Here is a 12,559-nt window from a genome sequence, read left to right as displayed (position 1 = left end):
AAAGGACATCCAGCCAACTTGACACAACTGTGGGAAGTATTGGAGTCAACATGGGCCAGCATCCCTGTGGAACGCTTTCAACACCTTGTAGAGTCCATGCGCCGACGAATTGAGGCTGTTCTGAGGACAAAAGGGGAGTGCAACTCAATATTAGGAAGGTTTTTCTGATGTTTTGTACGCTCAGTGTAGTTTTCTAACCATTTCTGCTGGTCCTCCCTTGACGATAGACGACGTAAATCCCAAGGTTGTTTTATCCTGCTCCCTGTAGATGGGGGCAAAATATGGATTATTGTCAGTGATTGTTGCATGAATGGATGAACTAATGAATTTGTACCTTGGCTGCCATGACGCTGACCCACATTCCTCTGTTCAAGGGTTGGTTCAGTGTCTAATAATTGAAAGAAACAGAGAAAAGATCACAATAAGATAAAAAGATAAAAACGGATACAGAACTATATAATTTGCTTTTGGATACACTCAGAAAAAAAGGCTTCAAAAAGGCTTCTTTGGCTGTCCCCATATGAGAACCCTTTTTGGTTCGAGGTAGAGAAATGGTTTGCTCTGTTGAAGAAGATGGTCCAGAGTGGGGATGAGAGATTGTAATTCAAAGGTCAACAGAAAGAGAGAGCATATTTAGGTAACTGTACACAGACACAACACACAATACATGCTGTACAGTGCATTGTTATGTATATCATGCATTTTACTTAAGATGTTTACATTTTCCGTCCTGAATAAAGCCTCCAACAATGCAGATGTTTTATACCAGTTTTTAAAAGTCATTCACTGTTTTATAGCCTACTGAAACACATTAAAGTTCAGAAAACCTTAATGACAAGTGAATGCAAACGTAAACATATTATCTTTTTACAGTGGTGGAAAAAGTACCCAATTGTCATACTTGAGTAAAAGTACAGATACCTTCATAGAATATGACTCAAGTGAAAGTTAACCAGTAAAATACTACTTGAGTAAAAGTCTAAAAGTATTTGCTCTTAAATATATATAAGTATCAAAAGTAAATGCAATTGCAAAAATATACTCAAGTTTTAAAAGTAAAACTATAAATTATTTCACATTGCTTATATTAACCAAACTGTACAATTTTTTTGGTTTTTGTTAATTTACGGATAATTTACACTCCAACGATCAGACATCATTTGCAAACTAAGTATTTGTGTTTAGTGAGTCCGCCAGATCAGAGGCAGTAGAGATGCCCAGGGATGTTCTCTTGATAAGTGCGTGAATTTGACGATTTTCCTGCTGTTAAGCATTCAAAATGTAATGAGTACTTTTGGGTGTCATGAAAAATGTATGGAGTAAAAAGTACATTATTTTCTTTAGGAATGTAGTGAAGTAAAAGTTAAAAGTTAAAAAAATATATATATAGTAAAGTACAGATATCTCAAGAAACTACTTAAGTAGTACATTAAAGTATTTTCACTTAAGTACTTTACACCACTGTCTTTTTGTTAGATTACAAGAGTACCCTTGGGGCAGATAGGCTCTAGGAACTCTCTGAAGCCCTGTGGGATGCCTCTGACCATGTCATAGGATTAGCCATCCTCAGAGAGCAGCAAGGGGAAGTGGAGGTCTGTCCCCTCCTCCAGCTGGAGGTCCCGCCCTTCACTATGCACCACCTCATCAGCACTGGCCTCTGCAGCAGACACCACTCTGTCAATCACACGCTGGAGCGCAGGGTTCATGGTATATAGGAAGACATAAGGGGTATTTGAGAAAACCTGTGTTTTTTGGTTACACTTTACAATAACTTCCATGAATAAGCCATTATAAATCCTTCTAATTGCTTTATAATGTATCTGATGTTATGTCATGACCTTAACAATCAAATAAAATAAGCAAGATAAAAACAACAGGAGGAAATAAATCGATGAATAAAATATTATTAAAAAAACACAAATAAGCCAAGACAAGTAACAGTAAAATCTAATCAAATCAAATATACATGTGCAGTGCATTGGGAAAGTACTCAGACCCCTTCCCTTTTTCCACATTTTGTTACGTTACAGCCTTATACTAAAACTTTTCCTCATTGATTTACATACAATACCCCATAATGACATCACAATACCCCATAATGACATCACAATACCCTATAATGACAAAGTGAAAACAGGTTTTTAGAAATTTTGCAAATGTATATAAAAAACAGAAATACCTTATTTACATAAGTATTCAGATCCTTTGCTATGAGACTCCCATATGAGACTCCCGTTTCCATTGATTATCCTTGAGACGTTCTACAACTTGATTGGAATCTATCTGTGGTAAATTCAATTGATTGGACATGATTTGAAAAGGCAGACACCTGTCTATATAACGTCCCACAGTTGAAAGTGCATGTCAGAGCAAAAAATCAAGCCATGAGGTCGAAGGAATTGTCCGTAGAGCTCCGACACAGAATTGTGTCTGGGGAACGGTACCAAAAAATGTCTGTAGGAATGAAGGTCCCCAAGAACACGTGGCCACCATCATTCTTAAATGGAAGAAGTTTGGAACCACCAAGACTCTTCCTAGAGCTGAGCAATCGGGGGAGAAGGGCCTTGGTCAGGGAGGTGACCAAGAACCCGATTCTCACTCAGACAGAGCTCCAAAGTTCCTCTGTGGAGATGGGAGAACCTTCCAGAAGGACAACCAACTCTGCAGCACTCCACCAATCAGGTCTTTATGGTAGAGTGACCAGACGGAAGCCACTCCTCAGTAAAAGGCACATGACAGCCCGCTTGGAGTTTGCCAAAAGACACCTAAAGACTCTCAGACCATGAGAAATAAGATTCTCTGCTCTGATGAAAAGATTGAACTCTTTGGCCTGAATGCCAAGCATCACGTCTGGAGCAAATCTGGCACCATCCCAAGGGCGAAATATTGTGGTGACAGAATCATGCTGTACGGATGTTTTTTTATTTTTAACTCTGTTTATTAAGTTTTACACATACAGACAAGACAAAGCAATATAAATAATATACTCAACTAGAAAAAATACAAATAATACATTTAAAAAAAATAGCTTTAAAGATACCATACTTTAGACAAGTTAAACACACCAGGCAGAAGGCTACAAAGGTTAAAGGGCAATCTATAGTACAGGGACAGAGCAAACACCTCACCATTGTTCCTGTAAACAGTCAAGGGATGGGGTGGAGAAATGCAACCACTCACAGACAGTCAAGGCCACAGACCGACCATCCACTGGACCAAAAATAAAAAGTTTACAATGCTTTAAAATAAAAAATGAATAATAATCATTTTATGTAGGCGTGAGCAAAATTTTAAAATAAAAATAACTGGGAAAAACAAGCTCACACCTTAGTCTCTGCCCGGGCAAGATGAACAAGGCATCCGCAGGTCACAATCAATAAGCACATCAACCTTAATGCCTCCCCCCCACCCCAGAAAAAACACAGAGAAATGCTCATCCAACCCAACTCATCCAAGTCACAGGGGGGTCAAATACAGACTTATTTTGGTTTTAATAGGAATGCCATCAGAGGATGGACTGTTTAAAGTAAGACCGGAATGGAGCCCAAGCCTCATTAAACAGTTTGGGGTTCCCACGTGAATTTAATTTAATTTTTTCTAGTTTCAGAGAGCACAACACATCTCTCACCCAATATTTATAAGATGGGGGAGCTGCCATCTTCCAGTTCTGTAGTATTAGCCGTCTAGCTAAAAGAGTTGTATAAGCAACAGTGTCCGACTGGATTCTTGACAGGGGGGTACCTATGGGCAGTACTCCAAAAAGGGCTGTAAGGGGAGAGGGATCTATAACAGTGTCATATATATCAGAGAAACATTTAAATATGAATTCCCAGAAACCTGACAGTTTATGACAGCCCCAGAACATATGCAACAGTGTGGCTGGTCCCGTTTTTACATCTGACACAGGTAGGATCAAAATCAGAGAATATTCTTCCAAGTCTGGCCCCAGACCAGTGGATACGGTGAACCACCTTGAATTGAATGAGGCTGTGTCTAGTGCTAAAAGAGGACGAATGCACCCTGCGCAGCACAGATTCCCAGGTGTCTTCTTTAAAGACACCAAAGAAGGGTTCTGTAAGTCATGAATGATTGCATATACATCTGAAATTGCGCCCCTAGGAAGCTTGTTCAGCTCCAAGATGCTCTCTATAGCTATATTCGCAGGCCTATGGGGAAATTCAGGTGTGTTAGCTCTGACAAAGTTCCTAGTCTGGAGATAGCGGAAAAAGTGATATTGGGGGAGGTTGAACTTTTCCTGTAGCTGAGCAAAAGAGGCAAATGTATCATCAAAGAATAATTGGGCTAGTGAGGAGAGGCCTAGTGAGTGTCAGATGCCAAAAGCCCTATCATTCAAAGATGGAGGAAATAAAATGTTCTGATTGATTGGGCCTGATAGAGAAAAGCCTCGGAGGCCAAAGGCTAAACGGAACTGATTCCAAATTTTAAGAGACTGCTTTACAATTGGGTTGACACACCTTTTGCCTAGGGACACTGGGAGAGACGAGCACAACACAGAAGAAAGTGCAGCAGGTTTACACGATTCAGACTCCATCTGGACCCAGAGTGGTCTAGGGCCAGTAGGATCAGTCTGCAGCCAGTACAGAAGGGCTCTGAAATTTGCAGCCCAATAGTATGTCTGAAAATTTGGTAGAGCTAAACCCCCCAATGACTTAGGCTTCTGTAAATGTTTTCTACCAATCCGTGGTACCTTGCCATCCCAAATAAAATGCATGAATGTTTGATCCAGTGAAATAAAAAAAGATCTTGGAATAAAAATGGGTAAACATTGAAATATAGAAATTTGGGCAACACACTCATTTTAATGACATTAATCCTTCCGATAAGAGAAAGAGGAAGCGAATTCCAAAAAGTAAAAGATTGTTTCAAACTGTCTGCTAGAGCAACCAAGTTTTCCTGAAACAAATTTGAATATTTCCTTGTCACTTTAACTCCCAAGTAGGTSAATTGATCSCGGACAATCCTAAACTGAGAACTTGTAAAAGAGCACTTTAAKGCAGCCTTGTTTACAGGAAAAAGCTCACTCTWGCCTAGATTCAGCTTGTACCCTGAGATTGATCCAAACCTTTTAAGAACAGATAAGGCGCGTGGCAATGAGGTATCAGGGTTAGAGATAAACAAAAGGAGGTCATCCGCATATAYCGAGACTTTCTGCTCTYAGCCCGTCCTGATTATTCCTTGAATGGCATCATTAGAGCGTAGTGCAATGGCGAGAGGRTCGATTGCCAAAGCAAACAACAAGGGGMAGAGTGGACAYCCCTGTCTGGATCCGCGGTGCAAGGGAAAATAGTCAGAGGACAAGTTGTTAGTCCGTACCGAAGCCATGGGGGAAAAATAAAAAATCTTTATCCACGCAATGAATTTGGGYCCAAAGCCAAATCTATAAAGGGTAGCTGTTAGGTAATCCCACTCAACGRGGTCAAACGCTTTTTCTGCATCAAGTGAGACCACRACCTCTGGGTCCTCCGACGCTGGGYAGTACAGTATATTCATAAGGCGCCTAATATTGAAAAACAAATGCCTATTTCTCACAAAGCCAGTCTGGTCAGAGTGTATTACTTGGTGCAGCGAGCCTTCCATACGGATGGCTAAAAGCTTGGCTAGGATTTTGTAATCACAGTTTAAAAGCGAGATTGGGCGATAGGATCCACATTCCAGGGGGTCTTTGTTTTTCTTTAATAGTAATGAAATTGAAGCCTGATAAAGACTAGGCGGTAGCTTTGAGGTATTAAGGCACTCTGCAAATAGTCGAGACAAGAATGGGCAAAGCAGACCAGAAAACGTCCTGTAAAATCCGGTTGGAAAACCATCCGGACCCGGTGATTTACCACTTTTCATTGTGGACACTGCTGTTGCAATCTCAGGTGTAAATTCTTCTTCTAGACAGTCATGGGTGTCTGTATCAATTGAAGGCATATTCAAGCCATTAAAGAAGGAATCAATCAGCAAAGGGTCTTGAGGGGATTCAGAGGTGTATAGTGCAGAGTAAAATTGTTTGAATTGATCKTTGATCTCTTTATGTATAACTGTGGTGGCACCAGACGGGGTCCTTATTTGTGGGATTAAACGTGAGGCCTCAGATTTACGGATCTGATGTGCAAGGAGTTTACTGGCCTTGTCGCCTTGTTCATACACTCTGTACCGAGCTCGCAAGAGTAACTGTTCAGCTTGTCTGGTAGAGAGCTCATCAAATTCAGATTGGAGTAGTTGGCGCTCTTTATGCAGATCAGAGGAAGGAACCGTAGCATACTTCTCATCCAATGTGGCTATGGATTCGCTCAGGTCCCGAAGTCGCTGAGAGCGAACTCTGTTTTGGTTGGCTGTATAAGAAATAATTTGGCCACGTAGGTATGCTTTGAGAGACTCCCATATGATAGAGCAGGACATACCTGGTGTTGAATTAGTTTCTAGGAATAAGGTGATTTCAGAAGAAATGAAATTGACAAACTCCTTATCTGAGAGTAAAATGGGGTTAAGACGCCATTGATAACACATAGGAGGTCGCTGGGGAAACTCTAGTTCAAGCACTAATGGTGAATGGTCAGAAATAACAATACTCTTGTAAGTACACTGCCAAAGGTTAGGCAGAAGTTTTTTGTCCAAAAAGAAGTATTCAATCCGGGAGTATGTTTGATGAACATGAGAATAAAAGGAATACTGTCTATCTGTAGGATGTAGGAAACGCCAGGCCTCAAACATGGCATATTTCTGAAGAAAGGCTTGAATAAGTAGGGCACATTTAGATGGGTCTGTAGTTGTTTGTGAGGACTTGTCAAGAACTGGGGACATTTTACAGTTGAAATCCCCCCCTAAAATCAACAAATGAGAATCTAAATTGGGTATAGCAGACAAAAAGGAAGAAATMAAACTTGTGTRATCCCAATTGGGAGCATAAACACTAGCCAAAACAAGAGGGGTAGAAAACAGTTTACCGGTTACTATGACGTATCGTCCCTTAGGATCAGCAATAACCTCAGAAGCTACAAAGGGAGTAGCTTTATCAACCAAAATGGCAGCCCCTCTTGATTTACTATGAAAGTTAGAGTGGAACACTTGACCAACCCAGTCCCTACGCATCCTAAAATGCTCACCAGTCCTCAAGTGAGTCTCTTGTGGAAATGCAACATTTGCATTCAAACCCTTTAAGTGTGTCAACACCCTCTTACGCTTCACTGGGTTATTAACCCCTTTGATGTTCCACGAAATGTACTTGATCGCATTGTTTCGGCCCCTCTGGGCATTCCCGTTATACAACCCTGTCATTAGAGCATAGAATGGAAAAGCAATGAGCGCCCAAAAACCCCAGAATAACTTGTCTCAGAGTAATAATGTACGGTGGTAGATGTTTGGAAAAAGTACAGGGGGAAAAAACGAAAAAGACAGAATGACAACATTAGAAGTGAACAATTCAACCCCTCCCCCCATCCCAGACAATACCTCCCCAAACGAGGTACAAGCCTAAATAGAACATGTTCTCTTCGCACAGTATGTCTGTGAGAGTGCGGTCTTAAACCTAAACCCACAGTCCCGCTCTTTAAAGTCGCGTTTTGTTAGTGGATCAAACAGCAAAAAGAGATAATCATTTTTTAAATAATTTTAAATTTTAAAGTGAATTCCTTGTGCAAACGAAATTACAAAAGCACCACTTGTAGATGTATATAATTATATTCCCAGTCTTATAACAGGCATTGAGAGAGAAAATAAATATAATGTATAAAGGCTCTCAGCCGAAAACCTAATTTGAAGTAAGGAAATCGTAGTAAGACAATCAAAAATAATAATAATAATAATTATTATAATAGTTGTCTAGTTGAATGCTGAGACAGCTTACAACCAAGACCAAAAAACGACGTGTGCGCAACGTTGAACGCTTGCTGGGCATAAATGACACTCAAAAGTTTTCAAATTGAAGTGAAGACCCCAAAAAACGTGTCGCCTCGGGAAACATTTACTGTTTACTGGGTCAATGCAAACGGATGCAGTAAACAAATAACCAAGAATATTTTGAGTCACTGAGACACTATGTAAACAAACTGAATAGGTGAGCGAGACAGCCTAGAAACACAGGAGTAAAGTAAAACCTCAATACAATGAAATTAAAATGACTGAATGCTTGTAAGGCAAGCACACTAGATGATCAAAACATTAGATCACATCAGATAAGCCTGAATGGGTTCGCCAACTCCCCAACTATACAAAATTAGCATGTTATAGCTAAACATAATTGTACCACAGGTGGGTTACTTACTATCCACAGTTCGCAAGCAACAGTTGCTGAACTGTGAGCAAGTTCAAGACTTCTTGATGTGACGTTGAATGTGAGAGAGAGCCTCATCCGGAGATTCAAATGTGTAGTCTTTACCATCATGAGATAGCCGTAAACGGGCCGGGAATCGCAGTCCATACTTCACACCTGGATGGTCCCGAAGTAGTCGTTTGGCCTGTCCGAAAGCTGCGCGCTGCCTGGAAACAGTGGGGGAGTAGTCCTGGTAGATAGAGAAGCTCTGTCCCTGAAAGCTCAGAGTGGTATTGCGGGCTCGTCGGAGAATCTCCATCTTCTCATGGAAAAAGTGCACTCGAAGAATTATGTCACGGGGCCTCTCCCCATCCCGGGGCTTTGGGCGCAGCGACCGGTGGGCACGATCAATCAGGGGCTTTTCATCTAAGGCAAGAACATCCTTCAGCAGCCCAGAAACGAAATCCGTGGCGCGAGGCATTTCCGCTGACTCTGGGACCGATACAAGTCTCAGGTTGTTGCGGCGAGAGAATCCCTCTAAACTTACACAGCTCTCCTTCACCTTTTTCAAATCCGCAGCTAGGCGTTTCACGTCAGCCTCCAGGGAGGTGGTTAAGTCGGAGACATTTGTAGCGGAGGTCTCCAGTGCTGCAATCGTTGTAGTGTGCGACGCCATTGTTGTTTTGAGTGATGTGATTGCTGGCACCGTCTCGTTCCGCAGGATGGTTAGATCTGCTTTTAAAGTAACAGAAACCTCCTGTATTCAGGCCTCAATCGTAGCAACCACCTCCGTTTTCATTTCAACTATCTCAGAGCGTAGTAGTTTGATGGCCTCGAGAATGTTCATTTCAACGCCGCCAGGCCAAGCCGCCCCCCCGGGTAAAGTGTGAGTCCCCGGGCCGTCAGGCTCAGGAGAGGGCGGTGATGAGAGTGTGTCTTGTAGGCCGGGTTTTCTCAAAGTCATGCTTTTGGCCTTATGTTTCGTCGGCATGCTGACATTTGGAAGTAAAGTAGTCTTGGTTTTTACGGGAAGGGATCACCAAAATAATATATGAAAATAAATACGGTTCTGCTGCAAAATTCACATAAACTTTAAAAATAACATGGGAGCAAACGGAAAACACGTCAGTCGCACATGGCGTCCCTCCAATCCCCGTACGGATGTTTTTCAGCGGCAGTAACTGGAAGACTAGTCAGGATTGAGGCAAAGATGAACGGAGCAAAGTACAGAGAGATCCTTGATGAAAACCTGCTCCAGAGCACTCAGAACCTCAGACTTGGTCGAAGGTTCACCTTCCAGCAGGACAATGACCCTAAGCACACAGCCAAGACAACGCAGGAGTGGCTTCAGGACAAGTCTCTGAAAGTCCTTGAGTCGCCCAGCCAGAGCCCAGACTTAAACCTGATCGAACATCTTTGGAGAGACCTGAAAATAGCTGTGCAGCAACGCTCCCCATCCAACCTGACAGAGCTTGAGAGGATCTGAAAAGAAGAATGGGAGAAACTCCCCAAATGCAGGTGTGCCAAGCTTGTAACATCATACCCAAGAAGACTCTAGACTGTAATCGCTGCCAAAGGTGCTTCATCAAATTACTGAGTAAAGGGTCTGAATACATATGTACATTTCCCCCAAAAAAACTGTTTTTGCTTTGTCATTATGGGGTATTGTGTGTAGATTGATGAGGGAATAAAAAAATTAAATAAGTATAAGGCTGTAACGTAACAAAATGTGGAAAATTTCAATGGGTCTGAATACTTTCCGAACGCACTGTATCTACAACACAAAATCCATGTGCACATGTGTGTATAGTGCGTATGTAATCGTGTGTGTGTATAGTGCATATGTCAACTGTTAAAACTGTAACTTAAAGCGGGTACTGCCTCAGTAGTCACAGTCAACACGTGCTGGAAGTTACACTGTGTGTATAGTGTGTATGTTATCGCTTGTGTGTATGCAAGTGTCTGTGTCTATGTTATCTTTGAAATGTATTCTAAATGTACACGAGTCAAATTCCAGACCAGGTCATAGCACTATCTCTGCTGCATACTGAGTTATAAATGATGTGGTTAATTGTATGGATAATGGGCAACATTCTGCTGCCCTCTTCATTGACCTGTCAAAGGCTTTGGATACTGATGATCACTCACTGCTAATTCAGAGGCTTTCCTCAATTGGCCTAGACCAGGCTGCATGTAACTGGTTAATAAATTACTTGACAGACAGAACTCAATGTATATCTACTGATGGTGTTAAATCAGGTTTCCTGGATATTAACGAAAGGTTTGGGTCCTTTACTTTTTAGACTAACAATATCGACATGTCTGTAGAAAAAAAGAATTCTGTGCAACTTCCAGCACCTGTTGACTGTGACCACTGAGGCAGTACCCGCTTTAAGTTACAGTTTTAACAGTTGACAAGTAGGCTACCGTGGCTATTTGATCGTAATGTAGGCATACCAGACTGGACTACCATCAAAAACTATAGAGAAAATGCATCCCATAATATTTTAACATGGAAATAGCTGTTCTATCATTCCAGCCTACAGTAGAAGCCAATGTGTGGTGTCTATGAGACTTTTGAAAAAGATATGCAGGGCTTGACATACATCTGTTTATCCACTTGTCCTTTAGATAAGGAGGTGACAGAAAATGTTGTTGTGTTGTTTGATGGAAGAAACCACGAGTATTACAGAGAATAAAACAAATTATGCTACCCTCTGCCTATTGGCTACTTAGTTTATTCAAGCCTGTCTCAAAATACAACACTGCCCCTTTAAGACAAAAAAATATATATTCACCTGTATTGCTTTTCAAAGATGTCTAGAAATGCACATGTTTTGTGCTCTTGTAGGAAGCAATCACTTCCCTTGCTGACTACAAATGATCTATAACTGAGCTAATAACTCACTAACAAGCAAAGAATATGAACAAAATGTGCACATGTGGCTACATGCAGCTCTCTCTTTGATCTCATGACAAGCGCATCTACTCGCGACCGCTCCTGCTGTACAAGTAAATGACACAGATCCATATATGGCAATGGCCTATTTGCATAAAGGCCTACTGCAGCTCTGATTGGTTATTCGGCACGAGTCTGTGCACAGTACAGCTGAGTCATGTGCAATAGAATCCAACTCTGATGCGTTCTGCCTACAACAAAATATCTTGCATAGTTCGTTTTGTTTCGTTATGTTGCATTGAAAGTGGTTCATATTTCGTTGATTCGATCACAATTGTCACAGTTAAGGGAAACATCGATAGTCTTAACTAACAGGGAAAACTCTAGAAAGTTGAGTGAAATTCAATCTGGTGCTTCTCTCTGTGGAGTGATATTTATTCTGTGCTCTGCACCGCAGTCCAAGGGGAGCTGCGTGGCAGTCTCCGTGCATTAGTACTACATTAGTGAATATAGGTAAAACTAAGTATATGTTATTCTCTAGAGCACCATAAAAACAGCGCTGATGATTTGAGCATATGTACTTTGGATGGTGTCCATATTGATCATGTCCCTGGATAGATGAAAAGCTGTCTTTTAAAAAGCATATTGATGAGTTAATAGAAAATGACTAAGTAAAAGTGAAAGTCACCCAGTAAATAAATCTAAAAGTATTTAGTTTTAAATATACTTAAGAACTTCTACTTGCACACAATCCCGGATGCGGGAGCACCCTCATCAGTAAAAAAGCTGACTAGCATAGCCTAGCATAGCGCCACAAGTAAATACTAGCATCTAAATATCATGAAATCACAAGTCCAAGACACCAGATGAAAGATACACATCTTGTGAATCCAGCCACCATTTCTGATTTTTAAAATGTTTTACAGGGAAGACACAATATGTATTTCTATTAGCTAACCACGATAGCAAAAGAGACAACTTTTTTTTCTCCACCATTTTTTTACTGCATAGGTAGCTATCACAAATTCGACCAAATAAAGATATAAATAGTCACTAACCAAGAAACAAATTCATCAGATGACAGTCTGATAACATATTTATTGTATAGCATATGTTTTGTTAGAAGAATTTGCATATTTCAGGTATAAATCACAGTTCTACATTGCAGCTGCAATCTGAAATAGCGCCGAAGCAGCCAGAATAATTACAGAGACCAACGTCAAATAACTAAATACTCATCATAAAACATTTCTGAAAAATACACAGCATACAGCAAATGAAAGACCAACATCTTGTGAATCCTGCCAATATTTCCGATTTTTTAAGTGTTTTACAGCGAAAACACAATATAGCATTATATTAGCTTACCACAATAGCCAGAAACACAAGCCATTTACCAGCAGCAA

The sequence above is a fragment of the Salvelinus sp. IW2-2015 genome, linkage group LG4q.2 (genome assembly GCF_002910315.2).
Source record: "Salvelinus sp. IW2-2015 linkage group LG4q.2, ASM291031v2, whole genome shotgun sequence".
Classification (NCBI taxonomy): Eukaryota; Metazoa; Chordata; class Actinopteri; order Salmoniformes; family Salmonidae; genus Salvelinus; species Salvelinus sp. IW2-2015.
This window is presented reverse-complemented; position numbering follows the sequence as displayed.